The sequence below is a fragment of the Macaca thibetana genome, chromosome 11, assembly GCF_024542745.1.
Source record: "Macaca thibetana thibetana isolate TM-01 chromosome 11, ASM2454274v1, whole genome shotgun sequence".
NCBI lineage: Eukaryota > Metazoa > Chordata > Mammalia > Primates > Cercopithecidae > Macaca > Macaca thibetana.
The window spans coordinates 3,814,885-3,833,533 of NC_065588.1; the positions used below are offsets into that span (position 1 = coordinate 3,814,885).

The following is an 18,649-nucleotide window of genomic DNA, read 5'->3' on the forward strand; positions in this document are numbered from 1 at the left end:
AGTAACCACGATAGCTAATTTTTGCATTTTTGCAAGAGATTTCTTATCATTGTACTACAAATATAAATATATGTGATAAGAATATTAGTTATTTTTAAAACAACTTTTATAAGCAAGTTTGAGGTGCCTCTGCTAATTTAAAATAGTATCTAATTCTACATCTGTTCGATGAAGTTTCAAATTTCCTGTTACAGACCTGCACATGGGTTCCTTGCTTTGCGGTAACTGCATATTGCACTGTGCCCTTTTCAGTTCAGTGTATATTTGGAAATGCTCTGATCCAGATAGAATGCATGAAGCTGGGAAATCGTCTCATCATGTCAAGGCTTTGTCTTTATTCCATTTAGGCTTCTCTTCCTAAAACAACCATTTCCTAAATACTGGGCTTTTGGCTTAACTTCTTTGAAAGTGTGAGAAGCATTACTCTAGGGGACAGCACTGACCCCATCAGAAATACTCACCAAACGAGGGCTGTAAAACTATCTATTGCATGCTATGTTCGTTATTTGGGTGATGGGTTAATTAGAACCCCAAACCTTGGCCTTATGCAATATATCCATGTAACAGACTTGCACGTGTACCTCCTGAATCTAAAAAAAATAATAATAATAAGGAATTCTGATCGAGTCTAACCTCATTCATTTCTGTAATGAGGAAACAGGCCCAAGAGGGCAGACCAACTGTAAATGTTGCTCCTCTTCCTGTCACTAAGTTCCTTGAGGGCAATGAGGGGATGGGATACTTCTCTTGTATCCGCACACAGCTGCCAGCACAGAGAAGTGCACATACCTGTCTGTGGCCCTAGATGTGCCTGCTGCCTGCATTTCGTCAGGACTCTGGATTCTCCTTTTCAACCTGAAAACAGCTCGTTTCTAATTACTCATCCATAGGAAGCACAGGCAAACAGATCCCCAGAAGTCACTTGGGACTGAGTTTCAACACTTTTGTTTCACACAGTTTCAGCACTCGCACCAGCTGCAGCTGAAGACCATAGGATTTCAGTGAAAAGCAGCTGGCTCCCTCCCCAACCCCTCTGCCCGTAGGCTGCTGTGGTTAGCACTGCACTCAGAGAAAGAATAAATACAAAGCAAAAGCCCCCGTTGTTCTAAGATAACCACAGAGATGAGGGATGCTGTTGCATGCAAACCCTGGGGGAGAAGAGAGAGAAACAGCAACATTACAAATCCAACAAAGCATGGTGACAAGAAGCCTTGGTGGGCAAGTCCTATAGCTGAGGTGTGATTTCAGAGATCAGATGGAATGTGCCCTCTTGGTCCCACCATTCCCTAACCCCTGCACTCTTCCTCTTTCAGCTGGCTGGGTTTAGAATTTCTTCAGCAGGGAAGAGGATTTTGCCCCGCTGGAAGAATGCTAATTCTCAGGGTGAGTGTTCCTTTGGGAGACCCCCCGCCCCCAGCTTACAGGATAAACAAATGGCCAGGAATGAGAAAAGCTGAGGTGGAGCAGCAAAGGGAGGGAAGGTTCCTTTGGCCCACCTTTCAACCCCGAGTAGGCTCCAGAGAGCTGCCAGTTGTGGTCATGCTCATCCTGGGCTGCGGGCAGAAGGATGGCTCAATACCTTAGCTCACAGCCACCACTTCTGGGCCCCACTTCCTTCCTTCATCAAGTAGTGTAAAATGACGAGGACCCAAGACAACTGGACCCAAGACAACTGGAAGCCACTCGCTTTGTTGTTCATGGTTGCTCCATGGTATATTTGTCTCTTTTGTCACATTCTGGACACAACCCAACGCATCCATGTCACCAGCACCACATACACCTGGTGGCACTGCAGCTTTCTGTTGACCTACCTGAACTAGCCTCCAGGCACCAGGCTTATCACTCACACCGAGCACAGTGCCTGGCATTCAGAAGTTGCTCAATATGTGTTTTTGGATCGAAAGAGCAAAAAGGGGAGGGGAGCCAATTCCACTCTATAAAATGGGAAAAACCATCAAGGAACAGCCGTCATGTTAGTTATGAGACCACACACGCATTGTCACCCACCTTCTTCGCAGCATGGAGCCATCTTGCCTGTTTTCAGAGCTGCTTTTATCTTTGTCATGACTGTCATCTCCACAGCATCAGTAGTGACAAACTTAGCAGGTGAGAGGCATAACTGTAAACCACACCTTTTTTAAAAAGACTTTGGGGCCGGGTGTGCCGGCTCACGCATGTAATCCCAGCACTTTGGGAGGACGAGGCAGGCAGGTCATGAGGTCAAGAGATTTGAGACCATCCTGGCCAACATGGTGAAACCCCGTCTCTACTAAAAATACAAAAATTAGCTGGACGTGGTGGTGCGCACCTGTAGTCCCAGCTATTCGGGAGCTTGAGGCAGGAGAATCACCTGAACCTGGGAGGCAGAGGTTGCAGTGAGCCGAGATTGCATCACTGCACTCCAGCCTGGGTGACACAGCGAGACTCTGTATCAAGGAAAAAAAAAAAAAAACTTTGGAAGCAGCACGATAGATTGGCTAAAATGTCAGGTTCTAGTGACAGAAAAACCTGGGTTCTGATCCTAGTTCTGTGTACGAGTTATGAGTCTTGGTGAAGCCACTTCACTCTGCTACTGTTTCCTTGTCTGGAAAAGGGAGATAGTGCTACCAGTGCTTTGGGGGCTCCGCTGAGATAATCCATGTAATAGAACAACACTTCTGACTGTCTTGTATTTCACTTTTATTGCTGGTCTCCATGCAGCTACTCACACAGTGCACAAAAGAAAGAAGAGGGCCGGGTTCTTTCCCTTCCACTTTTCAGCTCCTGAGACAAAAGCCTGGACATAGCAAGGCAGGGGCTGCAATCTCAAGCATACAGAAGAGTAACAGAAATGGGCCGAGTGGTGAGGGGCCGATGAAGAAGCAGAATCGCTTTCATATCGAGTCTGCCCTCCCCTTCTGCTGGAAAAAGACAGCCTCCTTGGTTTTCAGTTTCCCCCTTGAAGAGACATGAGTACATGAGTGATTTCCCTTCCTCCTTAATACTCTATGAGGGAAACAGCACAATGTTGCCAGATGGCAGTCAGCGCTCAGGCTGAACGCAAGAGGGTCAGCAAGAGGTGGTGGGGAACATGCCAGAGTGGGGCAGGGAGGTCTCTTTAAAAGGACAGCTGCTACCCAACCCCAACCAGTTGTCCACATGTTAGAACCGAGTGTTTCCAGTTCTTCTGATTATTCAAAGATTTTTCAGAATTTTTAAATGTTACACACGTTCAGGGTCAACACGAAATGGCAGGTTTATTCTGTGCAGTGTTTCTTGTACAAAAAATGACTAAAAACAACCTGTGTTCATCAGTAGGGGATTGTTAAATTATGGTAAATCCATACAACGGGATACTACACCCCTGTAAAAAAAGAATGAGGAAGCTCCCCACATACAGATAGGGAAAGATCACCAAGATAAATTAAGTGAAAAAGGCAAGGTTAAACATAGTGTGTATAGTCTGCTATAATTAGGTAAGAAGTAGAGGGATGGAGGCAGATATATATTTGTACTGACTTTTATCTGCAAAAAGGAATCCTGGAAGGTTGTATAGGAAGCTAATAAAAGTATTTACAGGGGACGGGCAGGGCAGGACTGGCCACTGGAGGCAGGGATAAGATTTCACTGAATACCTTTCTATAGCGCTTTAATTTTTGAACCACGCAAATGTATTGCCTATTTGAAAAATAATACAAAAACACTGTGTACACCAGCTACTGGGAAGAAAACACATCTACGGGCTACGAACAGCCTGCAGGCTTCTGGGCTGGAACCTTCACATTAAGGGCTCCAAAACTGCAGAGGCAGAAAAGTTGGCGGCAGTGGGTCCCAGCTTTACTAGGTTTGGAGACAAGTAGGTTGTTCAGTGTCTGGTGTCTGGAACTCTCTCTGGATTGCCTGGCAATGCGCTAGTTGAGCCCAGCAGCCCCCACCACCTCTAGGGGGAAAGCGACGAACTCCCAGCCTCTCTGGGAGAGACGGCTCCAAAACTCAACTTCCCGGGAAACTGAGGAGATCCAAGGTCTCCAGCTGCTGGGCAGACAGAATTTCCGGGCATTCCTCGACAGTTAAGGCTGCCTGGAACCCCAGTGGTGTGTTCCCCTCATCAAGGCTGTGTCCCACTTGTCCCATACAAAGGAGAGCGACAGGTGGGTGTGGTTCCTCCTCTGGAGCACGGCATCCAATGCGTCCGGCTGGGCCCAGCTCAGCACACCTCCCTAGGGACTGCTGAGCGCAGAGGACATGCTCCCCTGCTGACACTGCTGCCAGTCACTTCCAAGCAGCACCACGGAACACCGTGCATATTCATCCCGGCCCTTCGTATGTCCCTAGTCTTGTCACTGTGAATGAGCTCACTGAGTGTTTCGGCTTGAACTGTGATCTCCACATTGAAGTCCTAACCCCCAGTACCTCAGAATGTGACCTGCTTTGGAAACGGGGTTGCTGAAGATGTAAAGAGTTAAGATGAGGTCACACTGGAGTACGGCGGTTCCTAATATGGCTGGTGTCCTTATAAAAATGGGAACATTTAGAAACACACAGGGAGAATGCCATGTGATGATAAAGGCAGACATTGGAGTGATGCAGCTGCAAGTCAAGGAAGATCAAAGTCTGCCAGCGATTCTGACGATTTTGTCAGAAGCCAGGGCGAGGCAAAGAGAGGCCTCCTGTATACCAGAGGGATCATGGCCCTGCTGACACCTTGGCTGCAGACCTCTAGCCTCTAGAACTGGGAGACCTGACATTTCTGTTAATCACCCAGTTAGTGGCACTTTGTTAAGGCAGCCCTAGGAAACTCACACACTCAGCAACCTCGGCCAACTCAGGTGGCAAAAGTACCCACCACCGCTCCTCCTCAGCAGGTACCGACAGATACTGGTGACAACCCTGCTCCCATGAATGAAGATTCTGGGACCTGGCCCGATCAAGTTGATTGTGTCGGAATCCATCAAATACTCAACCAATAAACAATGGCTGAGTACCCGACCTTGTGAAGAATGCAGGAGAAATAAAATATTCCATTACTGCCCTCAAGGAGTTGATAATTTGAAGATTCAAGAAAGACACATGTAATAATGGCCAAATTAGTATTATTTTCCCCCAACCCTCACCCATGACCAGCAGATGCCACAGAAGTCACTCCTAACTAAATTGCACTGTGCTCCCAGCTGGATTCAACCTTCTACTGCATCTCATTTCGCTGTTCCCTGCATGTGTCTGGAAGAACTGCTTTTTCAGCTCTTCGGGACATTCTTTAGGATGTCAGGCTATTAGACAATTTCCAGAAGCTGTCGCCACTGCTCCTGACATGGAGCCCACACTTCTTGCCCACTGTGGACACCCACTCCTGGCCAGAATTGTCTGCCACCCCCGGTGAAGCTGCTCCCATCAGTTTCTTGTGAGCGCTTTTGTCCCAGTCAGAGAAGCAGACCCTACAGGTTGTTGAGCCTATTCTGCAGCTCTCAATGAATCTGACAAGCAAAAAACATGAGATCCAGGGGGTCTGAGAGCCCACTTTGTTAAGCTGACAGTTTTCAAGCCAGGGGCAGGCTACAGAAAATCAGAGACCCTCAGCAGAAATGCTGCTTTCTTATCTTCGTTCAGAACATTTGTTTGCTTGGCCCAGCCTTCTCGCAGGAGGCTGCTCCCAGCACCCCCTGCATCCAGGAACTCCGATTCTTACCATCAGCAAGACTCGTGTCCAGCCACACGCCTGGCAGGAGAGGAGGCAGCACAGCTGTGTGGAGTTCTCCTGGCACTCCTGCTGAATCCCAACGCTCTGGACTCTGGCTCCTGCAGGGTTTTTCTTGTGCTAAGTGCCCAGTGGAGGCTCTGGCTGGGCTCATGGAGGAAGAGTGGCAAGCCGCTGCTGCCGCACCCTTGACAAACAGCCCAGTGACCCCGGGTGGCTCCGTGCCAGCCTCCTGAAGGGCAGCTGTGGTCAGGGCATGACCTATGGGTAGAACAGAGAGAGGAAAGGGTTCCTCACTTTGACTTCAAGCAATTCATTTTAGATTATCTGGGTTGGGCTTTGAGGCAGACACTGTTGTCTGCTGAAGCAGCATCCATTTTTCCTTTCCTCCTTTCTAGCAGATTCTGTCCACTCAGGACAGTGACCTCCCCAGCTCAGAGGCCTCCTCCAGCCAAAACAAAGCAAGCTTCTTGCCAGTGCATAGATTGGGGTGGACTCTACCCGGCCTCTAGTCGTTAAGATGTGAGAGGAGCCCTGCTAGGGGTGCTTGGGGAAGCGTTTTCCCAGCTCTTTTCCTCTGCTGGATGCTGTGCCATCTAATGTGTTGACTAGAACCTCTGCAGCCACTTTGTGACCATGAGGAGGACGCCTGAGGCAGAACAGAAAGAATGAACCCAGGCCCCTGATGACTTCGTTAACCACTGGATCAGACAACACCAATATCATCCTTCCTCCAGACTTCTTATTACACATGTAATAAATATCCTTGTTTAAATCCATCGAGTTGTGGGGGTTTGCTACTCATAGCTAAGATTATCCTAAGTGATGTGCACTGAGATGTTCCTGAGACCACAAGACCACATTCTTGAATCTAATCCCACTATCCTAACTACAACATTTTCAAACTTTCAGGACACACACACACACACACACACACACACACACACTCTTTTCTCCACCTTTTCATGGTATTCAGTCCTTTTCCTAGACTGGACACATTTTGCCATATTTTCTTTTTTTTTTTTGAGATGGAGTCTCGCTCAGTTGCCCAGGCTGGAGTGCAGTGGCACGATCTCCATTCACTGCAAGCTCCGCCTCCCAGGTTCATGCCATTCTCCTGCCTCAGCCTCCCGAGTAGCTGGGACTACAGGTGCCCGTCACCACACCTGGTTAATTTCTTTATATTTTTAGTAGAGACGGGGTTTCACCGTGTTAGCCAGGAAGGTCTTGATCTCCTGACCTTGCAATCTGACCGCCATGGCCTCCCAGAGTGCTGGGATTATAGGCGTGAGCCACCGCACCCAGCCCGTATTTTCAATACATTCTGCAACATATGCCAACTCCATCATTTAATTAAGAAACATTTTTTACCCCCACTGATGTACCAGACACTTTGCGGGGCTCCCAGGACTCAAAATTGAAGTCAGGGACTAAACACGGAAAATGGCATGGAAATTCCTCAAAAAACTAGAAACAGAACTACCATATGATCCAACAATCCCACTTCTAGGTATGTGTCTGAAGGAAACACGATCAGTAGCTCAAAGTGATCCCGCACTCCCGTGTTCACAGCGGCAGTATTCACAATCTCCAAGACATGGAAACAACCCAGGTGTCCATCAACGGATGGATGGATAAAGAAGCTGTGCAGTGTGTGTGCGTGTGCGTGTGTGTGTCTGCGCACGCGCATATACATAAGAGAATATAATTTATCCACAAAAAGAAGGAAATCCTACCATTTGCGACAACAGGGGTGAACGCTGAACCTCGAGGGCATTACGCTAAGTGAGGTAAGCCAGACAGAGAAAAGCAAATTTATGATCTCACTTATATGTGGAATCTAGAACAATTGAACTCAGAGAAACAGAGAGTAGAATGGTGGTTGCAAGGGGCTGCAGGTGGGGAGAACGGGGAAATGTTGGTCCAAGGATACAAAATTGCAGTTATAATGTGGATAAGTGGGTAAGTTCTAGAGATCTAATGTACAGCGTGATGACTTAATACTGTATTGTACACTTGAAATTTGCTAAGAGGGTAGATTTTAAGTGCTCCTGCTACATACGCAAAAATGGTAACTAGGTGGGGTGACGAATGTGTTAACTAACTTTATTAAAAAAATTTTCTCTTTGAATTCTATATTAACCAACTTGATTGGGGTATCATTTCATAACACATACATATATCAAATCATCATATTGGACACCTTAAAATTATAGAATTTTATCTTTCAGTTACACCTCAATGAAGCTGGAAGAAAATGAAGCCTTGCGGAGACACAGCAAGTGAGCCCAACTCCTGGGAAAAAGGCGAGTGCAGGGCGGCAAATGCTAGGATATGGTGCACGCGGGCCTGTGTGGGCACAAAGAAGGGTGCAGAAGGCCTGGGGCTGGGAGGGTGTTAGCAAAACGCTCCTTAGAAAAGAAATGAATTCTTGAGAGGAGACGAGAAAACTGCAAGCAATAAAGAGAGGGAGGCAGACATTCACAACCAAGTATGTAAATAATAATACAAATAACAACCAGCAATGGTGACAACTAACAGTTCCTCACACTTACAATGACCCAGGCAGTGTTTGAAAGTCTTCTGGGTATTAACCCATTTAATCCTCCTCCAAAGCCTGTAAGGTAGTTCAAGGATTGGTCCCTTTTTTATGGATAAGTAAACCGAGGCATGGAGAGGTTAAGTGACATAGGAAGTGGGTAGCAGAGGCAGGATTTGGACCCAGGCAGTGGAGCTCCGAGGCTCACGTGCTTTTTAGGATACACTGGTGGTTCTCACAGTGGCCACCAGAAGAGAAGCCCCTGCAGACCCTGGAAACTTGTTACCAATTCAGATCCTGGGCCTCATCTCGGACCCACAGAGTTAGAACCTCTGCAGGTGAGGCCCAGCATGCCATGTTTTTACAGCAGGCCTTCCTTGTGATTCTGATGTTTGAGAACCCTGCTTGACACTATAAGCCTGAACTGAGAAGGGATGGCATGCTCAGAGGACCATGAATGCTGCAAAGAGAAGCAAAAGCCAGAGGGAAAGACAAGGAAGCTGTGAAGAGGCTTGCACGTCATCCTCAGGAGGATGGGCTTCACTGTATGGGCATGAGGGAGAAAGGTGTGGGGTGAGGCAGGGAGGTGGCTTGATTAGGCTTTGTTCTCTGTGACAAGATCTCTGGCATGAGTGCTAGATGGGGAAGAAGATGGAAGGAGGGAGCCCAGGTAAGAGGTTGATGCCATGACCCCAACAAGTACAGCAGGGGCTGCACTAAGGTGGTGGCAGTGCAGAGAGAGGAGGGATAGGGACAGATTCAAGAGACAGAGTGTGATGACAGTTGAACATGGGTACTGAGCTGGCAGAGGTATCTAGGATGACTCCATGACATCTAGCTTCAGAGGTTAGGTAGATGGGTGACATTATTTAGCCAGATAGGAAATTCTACAGGAAGAACAAGTTTGGCAAGGAAGAGAATTAGTTCCACTTGGAAATGTTAAGCTTGAGGCTTCTATGGGACATCGGGGTGGAGGCATTTAGGATGCAGTGACAGAAAGATCTGGTATGCAGGAGTGGGGACAGGGCTGGACATACAGGTGTGGGATTCGCCAGTTGAAATATATAAGGGTTAAAGCCACAGACATAATTAAGGCTGCTCACAGACTGTGCAGAGGGAGCAGAAAAAACTGAGGGCTGGAATCACGCAGGACACTGACATTTAAGGGACACTCAGAGCACATCAGCCAAGGAGGCTCAGAAGCAGTGCTCAGAGAGAAAGCAAAGGAAATAATGTTGTCTCAAAACCAAAGGATGAGAAAAGATGGAGAATGTTTACAGAACTAGAGGTTGACAGCAGGTTCAAATGTTGTAGACATGTCAGACGTTCCAGAGAAGAAACCCTGGACGTATCAATGAGGAGGTCACGGGTCAACTCAGTAATATTATCAATGAGGAGGCCATGGGTGAACTCAGTAACAGCAGTCCCAGTGGAAGGATGGAAGTAGAAGCCAGATTCATTCACAGATGCATTCTCCAATAAGCAACAGCTACCATGTGCCAGGCTTTGTGCTTTGCGCTGCGATAGGGTGATGAACTCAGCCCTTACCAGGTAGTGGAGAGGGGAGAAAGTGGACAGAAATTACAACAATGATTATGGACCACAATTGGGGTAAGCGCTCTGATGAAGACGTGAAGACATACAAAGGGCTTGCTATCGGGAGCCCAGAGCAACAGGACCAACACAGAAGATGAGAGAAAGGAAATTACATTTCTGTGGGGTCCACGGGGTGAATAGGAGCAACCCAAGGAAAGATGGGTGGGAAGCGTGTTAAGGATGGGGGACAGCAGGCATAAATATCCCCAGGTAGAACAAGCATTTTTGTGTGTTCAAGAAATGGAAGGAAACCAGGGTGGTGAGAACCATCCTAACGTGGAAGAGAGCGGTAGGAGATGAGGTTGAAGAGTAGGACTTGATGGGCCAGGTTAGAGATTTGGGACTTTATCCCAACAAGCCATAGGAAATCATTAAAGTTAAAAATCTAAAAGGTTGGGAGAGACATGATCTGATTTGCATTTTTTAAAAGATGACTTTGGCTGCTTGTAGGGAGTGAAATTGGAAGAGGAGGGACATGGAGTGGATACATGGAGGCTGCTTGTGGGGAGTGAAATTGGAAGAGGAGGGACATGGAGTGGATACATGGAGGCTGGTTCGGGGAATCATTACAGCTCAGGCAAGAGATGGCAACATCTTGGACCAGGGCGATGGCAGCAGAAGTAGGCACAGGTGAAGAGATTCTAGAGCTATTTAGAGGTGGAATCAAGAGGACTGGGTGGCCAATGGGATGTAGTAAGTGGGGGGAAGGAGCAGTGGAGGCCAGCATGGACTCTGTGGTCCCATCTACATCTATTCTTGGATACTCCCACAGGGCCACTGGGATGGAAGAACACATATCCTTTGAATTCCAAGGCAACAGGTCCTACTGGCTTTTGCAGGGCTCAGATCAGAACTAGAGGAAAAGTCCTACCAAGCCTTCCTCTCCTAAAAGAGCCCCTCATTGATAAAATGATGTCTTCTAAATAGGCCTCCTAGAAATTTCCTCATCTTGTTTGGTGACACTGCTTCTGGTGTCATGTCCTGTGGGGTGGGGTGCCAGGCTGGCCAAGTCCCATGGTGAGTGGCTTCTCATCACAACACCATATGCACTCTTCAGGGCATTCACAAAGTGCATTCAGCACATGTGGGCAATTCTAGGCTCCTCATGTCGATCTCCATCTGGTCAGTTTTCCCTCTCCTAATTTTGTCAATTTTCCAACGACATGTAGATTTCTATTTTCATCATTATGGCAGGCTAAGTACCTAGATGGACCTTGCCACTAGAAGCTACTAAAAAGTTTTATGTAATTTTTTTTTTTAATTTCCAAAAGCATTGATGGACTGACAAGAAAGGAAGGAATTCACTGTCCAGGGGCTTCTTTAGATAATAAATATCCAGATGCTGACTATAAAAATGACTGTAATGTATTTAAAGAAATTAAAGCCAAGCTTGAAGATATGTGCAAGAGACAAAAAGTCATGAGGAATAACCAAGAAGTTTTGAAGAATGAACCAAAGAGAATGTTTAAAAATTAAAAAAAATAATTGAAATGACAAACTGTGGACAGACTTAAGAGCACATTAGATACAGTTTGAGAAAGAGACAGTAAACTGGAAGCTGGGTCAATAATAAATTAACCCAAAATGCAGCCCAAAAAGATAAAGACACTGAAAAATATGAAAGAGAACTTATGAGACATGAAAAAGAGTCTAACTCACATCTGTTTGGAGTTTCAGAAGGAGAAGGAAGAGAATATTTAAACAGGTAATGACTAAGAATTTTCTAAAGTGATGAAAAACACCAAGACACATATTCAAGAATCCTAAGAAGAATAAATAAAAATAAATCCATAAGCAGACACATTTCAGTGAGGTTTTAGACCACCAAAGACAAAGAGAGTGTCTTAAAAGCAGCACAGAGAAAAGAGAAATTACCTTCAAGGGATTAACAGGTTATTTCTCATCAGTGATGAACAAGACAGAAGGCAGTGGTAAAATACTTTCAACATGGTAAAAGCGGGTGACTGTCTTCTGAGAATTCTATACTTAAAACGATATCCTTTAAGAATAAGAGAAATAAAGACATTATATGACAAAAAAAAAAAAAAAACCTGGGGGTTGGCCACACATTTTCATTCTCACTGAAAATGAAAAATTTTAAAAGACGGACTTCAAACAGAAAAAGACAGAATCTAGGTGAAAGATCTGAGATTAGGGAAGAAATGAAAAACAAAGAAACTGAAAATGGATTTTCTCAGTGGGTTGTTGAAAAAATTACAGATTGGTAGTCAGGCATACTTATACTGGCATCTTGCTGCCATCTCTTGCTATCTGAGAAACTTGAATCAAATTACTTAATCTCCCAGAGTCTTGATTTCTTCATCTTAAAAATTCATCTAACAGTGTCACTTATACAAGCATTTTTTTGAGGAATAAATGAGCAAATACCCACGAATGCTCCAGCATAGCTTCTGTATTTGGAAGGTGCAAAATAAATGTTAATTTCTTATCCCTTTTAAAATTAATGAGCACATTTTAAAAATAAGACATTGCTAGTAACAAAGAATGACTCCCTTTGCTTCAGTTCTAAGATAAAATTCTGGCACTGTTTCAAATTGTACAAATATGAACTGTGTTCAGCAGTTATTTTCATCTTTCCAGTATCAAGCCTAAGATCTTTTGAACAAAATATTTATGATTTCTTTATTTGGGCGCGGTGGCTCATGCCTGTAATCCCAGCACTTTGGGAGGTTGAGGTGGGTGGATCACGAAGTCAGGAGATTGAGACTAGCCTGGTCAACATGGTGAAACCCTGTCTCTATTATAAATACAAAAATTAGCCGGGTGTGGTGGTGCGTACCTGTAATCCCAGCTACTCAGGAGGCTGAGGCAGGAGAATCGCTTGAACCAGGGACCTGGAGGTTGCAGTGAGCCGAGATCGCACCACTGTACTCCAGCCTGGCGACAGAGCAAGACTCCGACTCAAAAAAATATATATACATATATATATACACATTGCCTGCATACACACAAGCCCCAGGGATACATCCCAGATTCTAGATGAACTCACAATTTTAAAATAATTTGTGGTCACAGTGTTATGAGGTTATAAAATACATGCTGGTCCATCCACAGTGCAAAACGACATATCCTGCCCATCCTCTTTCCTCACATCTTTGCCCAGGGCTCTCCTTTCAACTAGGAGATGGGGACACACAAATGATCCCTCTGCAGCTTCTGCTACCCTAACCCCCATGCTGGAGAACCCCCCCAGCTTCTTCCACGACCCTACTCTCAGTTTCACTGGGGACTGAAAAAGGAGAGGAAAGCCCAAGTGAATAAAAGGTAGTGAAGAAAAGTTAGCTTATTCTTCTTTAGGGTCTCTGCCTAATTTTTATTTGACAACACTTCGGGAGAAACAGATAAAGTCAGAGTGAATCTTTCCTTGATGGTGTCGAGAAAACAAAAAGCACTGGTGCTGAAGTTCTAAGTTCCAGGTCCCGGGGTGGCGTCCTCACTCGGCATTTGCAACTTACATGTCCTTGGGCAAGCCCCTTAACCCCTTATTTTAGTTATGAGACAATAATTATATCATATTTGTAGAGCATTTTACAATGTACTAAGTGCCTCCACAGTCATAATTTTATTTAATATGCTTAGCCAAGTGTATAATACTCAGTACGAATACCTTACTGCATTGCTGTCCAGATTTGAAAGCAGAGTCTGTGGGTTGCTGTGTGAACTGCAAACACCTTCACCAACAGAGAGATCATCTCCGTGTATGTAACTTAACCCATTATGGTTATTGAGTGGGCTCTGCAGTCAAGCACCTGGATGTGAATTCTGGTTCTACACTTACTAGCCATGTGACCTCAAGCAAGTTGCTTAGCTACTTTATAAGCCTCAGTTTCCTCACCTTTAAGCTAAGGAAAATAATAATTGTACTAGCTTGCAGTGCAGAGCTTTGCACATGGTAGGCTCTCAGTGAGAGGTGACTTGAATTTACATCAAGTTGAAGTTGACAGCTGTCTGACCACACATATGTACTCAAGAACACCCACCCTCCTTCTTCCTTTATTCTCCATGGTTGCCTCCACCCTCTACATCCCTAGGCAAATATTTGCAAAGGGAGGGCAGAAGCTCCAGATAGCAGGACATACCCAGTATGACTTTCTTAAAAAGTAACAAAGCCCCATTTTTCCATTTCCCACTTTCTGTAGGCTTTGGTTCCCACTCTGCTTCAGGGGCGTCTCCATGCTGTTTTGGTTGGAAACATAGCCCAGACTTCTGAGGGCCCCAGTCAGCCTGGACCCCTTCCTACTTCCTCCTGAGGATCTTGATGGGACAGGCTGGAGAGCTCTGGACCGTGGCGCACTGGCTGAGCTTCAGCCACCTAACTGGACTATGCAGTTTACCCTTTTGATAAGAATCATTGATGACTGAGCCAACGCTAAATGGATCTATTATAATGACAGAAGCAGCAAAGGTTAATTTAGGCCAAACTGATAAATGAATGGAAACTACTTCGCTGCACAAAAATCAGCAACCTCCATTTAAAAGGCTTTATGTTCATGAAGGACTTTCCTATTTTCACTGTGTAATTCCATCCTTATCAATTCCCTCAGGGACACGAAGCGCAGCTCTTTTCTGGATGAGGCAACTGAGGCCCACAGAGAGCAAGTGGTGAAGCCGAACATAAACCACGCTCTTCCTCCCTCACACCCGATGCTGCCGCCTGGCACAGCTTCTCCACCTGAGCTTTCTGACGTTCCTGTCTGCCTGCTCCCAGCTTCTGTGGACCAGGTCCTAAAAGAACAGCATTAGGAGTCACACCACGTGGGCATTTGCATTCCGAACGGGACAGGGCAGGACGATGGGAGACATGGCTTAGTCACTCAACTTACATCTTAGTTCACAAAAGGAAAACACACCCTCAGGGGCTCCAGTGAGGCCCAATCAGCCTGGAGTTCACAGGCGAACTGCCTGCAGCAATGAAGCGGGCACACGTATCCTGCATCCTCTCAGTGAGGGCAAGACGGTCACCCGTGACTGTCACTCTGCTAGTTAACATTTCTCTCTAAAGCACCTCTGAGACGGCCCAGCCACTTCACAGGTTGCAGACAGAGGCTGTGTGGCTGCTGGGGTTGAACGCACATGTGAGGCTGGGACAGGGAGGGCTGGACTAACCACTGTTACCCAGGCCTAGGACATGGCCAAATTGTGAACAGCTGCCTTCGGCTCTATAACCAGGACTGAAAAGAAATCAGGCAGCAGGCATGAAAGAACTCAATAGTGGGCCTATTGGTAAAAGAGTTACCATCTGGGCATCTCTCATTCTGCTTTGGCTGGCTTTTCCTGGTGGATAACTGTATAAGGAGAGGGTGAGTCTCTGAGGGTGGGCCCATCTTCTTCCACTCGATAGCTCTCTGGCACCTTCTACAGGGTGCTGAATACCATCTCCATCCTAATGGGACACAGTCCACATCAAACATGCCCAAATCCGTGCTGATTCTAGAAACCTTCCAGAGTACATGCCGAGGCAGGGCCAGCTGTGCTAGGTTCTATATGACAACATCCCTGTCTAGATGAAGGAGGAAGGATCAGAAAGTCCAGAATCGAATCCTGGCTCCCTGCTGGGAGAAATCTCACCTCCTTCTAGATTATAAACTAGTCAGTGAAGGCCAGCAGAAGAGTGTGATCCTTACAAATATTGGTAGGCACATTCTACAGCCTGGGCAGAACGTCACTGGTTTGATTTCCCTAAGAATGGCCCTCAGACATGTCTATTAAGATGGACAGAAGGACACTCACGGAACAGTCCTCCCAGGACTTCCTGCCACCACTTACCTGCTGAATTCTATCATCCTTGAAGACAAAGCTCAGTTCCCACCTACTTGGCTAAGCCCTCTCCAAGGCCCAGTTTCTTTCTAGAGCACATTCATTCTGTCCCATCTCCTTGGCAAAAGTTACACACGTTATCTGGGGAGGTCACCTCTCTCTGCACTTGTGTCTGGTCAAAAGAAATACTGTGTCCCTTTTGCTTGTACAAAGCACTTCACACAGCAGGTGTTCAATAAGTACATATTGATCCATTTTGTCTTTTGTTTTATTGGCATTAAATCACAACAATGTAACCCCTAAAGTGTCAGAAAATTCAGATGTGGTGTGTGTTATGATCTAACTGCTATTGAGTACAAATTAGAACTTTTCATTCTATTTCAAACTTCTGTAAACAGGGCTTGTACATTTTTTAAAAATACGTTTAGTTTGCGATGTGTGCCTACGGAACGGAAGCCGAGTAATTTTTCTTTTTTCATTGACATTCATTTTACCTGGCAGTTCCTTTTTGTGGCTCTGGTTTGGTTCAAGCTGCAGTTCAATGGACTAAAAATGCATTCCTTAAAAAGAAGTACTACAACAGACTTTTAAACCGGCCTTTTCCATCCCTATATTTCTGGATGGCCTGTGCCCGGGGCGGCTCACCTGACATGGCATCGGCAGCTTCTGGCTCCCATTTCACAGGCGTGTGGAGAGAGCTCTGTCATCAAGCAGACCCTGCAACCCAAAGGGTCAGCCCTTTGTAGGAAGTCAGTCAGGCACAGGGGGATCAACAGCCTGGGGGAGGTGTCCATGGTGCAGGTGTCTACACCAGGACTAGGTGTCTGGTGTGAACCTACACAAGTTGTTGAGCCTCTCTGAGCCTCAGTTTCCTCAACTGTAAAAAGGACATGGTAAGACCCATATCAGAAAATGTCTGGCACATGGCAGGCACTTGACAAATTATCTTCTTATGAAGCATGCAGCCCACGCAGAAGTTTGCTGAACGCCTTGCTGCTTCCCCAGCTGACTTCGTTCCGAGAGTTAAGCCACATCAGAACCCTGTGCCCCAAAGAAAGTTGAACCCAGAAATCTGAGTTCTGAGAAACACAGCAGGGGCTTGCAGTCCATGGGGAGGGAAATGGCAAGCATAGGAAATGTGCCAGAGGACACGTCGCAGATGTGTCAGATGCTAGCAAGAATGCTCGCTGGGGAAACGGCAAATACACTCTGTAGTATCTGTGGCCAGGACAACCACGGCCTAGGAACAAACTGTGTCCTGAGGAAATGCAGAATCAAGCTGCGGTGAGATACCGAGAGGGGACAGAAAAGCTAAACAGATCACGACCCAGAACAGGAGCTGAGATGGTGACTAAACCCCTGCTAGCCAGAGAAGGCGCACGAATTCTCCACCTTGGGAGGAATCACAGTCAAAGCTAAACTCACACTTTTTTAGTATATATGAAATTCATTGAAAAGCTTAATTTAACAGTTTGGTAAATTCCATTAGCAGTTTATCTATGGTAGGTAATGAAACTATTTTTAAGTGAATCCTTTTTGGCTAAAGGCCCCAGTTAAGAATCCTAGTGGAACATGGTTCACATAATACAAACCCAGATCCGTGCAGATTCTAGAAAACTTCTCAAATAGACACTAATGTGCCCAGGCAGGGAAGCTGTGCTTGACTCTGTACAATGACACCCCCTGTCTAGATGAAGCAGGAAGAATCAGAGAGTCCAGAATCGAGTCCCAGCTCTGAAATGACACTGCCTCGGGTATGTCACTGACATCTGAGGCGCTCAGTTTCCTCATCTGGAAAGGGTGGGTGATTGCACTACCTTATAAGACCCTGGGGAGAAATATACAAGGTTCTGCACAAAGTACTCAGCCACAGGAGGGCAGTCTCACGGAAGCGCTTTTGATGGAAGCAGATAATTTTTTTAAAAACCCAAACAAACGGAGAGGAATAAGAGAGAAACGGCAGCAGAAAGATTACAAAAGTCGACAGGACATCTGATGGTGAGGCCATTGTGCAGAGAGGGAGCTGAGACGGTGTCACTGTATGACTTCCTGCAGCCACAGTTAAAACCAAACCTTCTCAAACCCTGTCAGTTTGAGAAGATGAAACAATTCGCAACGTGAATATACTTATTGCCATTGCACAGCACACTTAAAATGGTTAAAATGGTACATTTTATGTTAGGTATATTTTATCCCAATAAAAAAGTGAAGATCCAAAAGCAAACAAAGAAAAAAACCCTAAATCTCAACTCTCTGCCCACTGAAGACAGTACAGTAAAAATAACATAAAGAAGAGTCGGATGGCCTTCCCTCTGTGGGATTCTGTAGGGAAGGCAGTGTCCATGCACCCAGACGCCACACCAAAGGCCCTGTGAGTCAAGATCTCTGTCCTGTGGATGATCTGTATTCGGGGTGTCTATTCAATCCAAACTCCCAGAAGACCCAAAAACCTAAAAGCCACTGGAGGCCATGACACCACTGAAAGATCTAGAAGTTCTTCTGCTGAACAATTTGTGATTCCTGATGGTATCTCCCCAGTGGCAATTTCTGATCGTGATTCACATGACACTACCCACAGAAATGAACTTCCAAGAACTTCTCCTACCCTCACGCCCACCGCGTCCTCCTCTGGGGATGGTGGTGCTGCGGCTGTCTGGCTCAGAAAACTTGCCTTGGGAAGAAAGCCTCTAAAATTTCAGCCCTGCTCAGGTTAAGAAATAGTAGCTTTGGGCCAGGTGTGGTGGCTCACGCCTGTAATCCCAACACTTTGAGAGGCTGAGGCAGGCGGATCATTTGAGGTTGGGAGTTTGAGACCAGCCTGACCAACATGGAGAAACCCCGTCTCTACTAAAAATATAAAAATTAGCTGGGCATGGTGGTGCATGCCTGTAATCCCAGCTATTTGGAAGGCTGAGGCAGGAGAATCTCTTGAACCCGGGAGGTGTAGGTAGGTAGCAGTGAACCAAGATCATGCCATTGCACTCCAGCCTGGGCAACAAGAACAAAAAAAAAAAAAAAAAGAAAGAAAGAGAAGAGTAGAGAAAGAAAGGAAAAAAGAAATC

General features: G+C 46.0%; 3 protein-coding genes across 4 annotated transcripts in view; 2 read left to right on the forward strand and 1 right to left on the reverse strand.

Moving 5' to 3' along the window:
* The window catches only part of CRACR2A (calcium release activated channel regulator 2A), a 119,203-nt gene extending 113,930 nt beyond the window's left edge, over positions 1–5,273 (reverse strand). For both annotated transcript variants that reach the window (XM_050750148.1, XM_050750150.1), the window contains exon 1: positions 2,309–5,273. The gene's annotated coding sequence lies outside the window, so the exon portion shown is untranslated. The remainder of the gene's footprint in view (positions 1–2,308) is intronic.
* The window catches only part of TIGAR (TP53 induced glycolysis regulatory phosphatase), a 1,172,566-nt gene that overhangs the window by 564,852 nt on the left and 589,065 nt on the right, over positions 1–18,649 (forward strand). The gene's annotated exons all lie outside the window — the stretch shown is intronic.
* CCND2 (cyclin D2) overlaps positions 1–18,649 on the forward strand; it is a 734,493-nt gene that overhangs the window by 165,098 nt on the left and 550,746 nt on the right. The window lies entirely within an intron of this gene.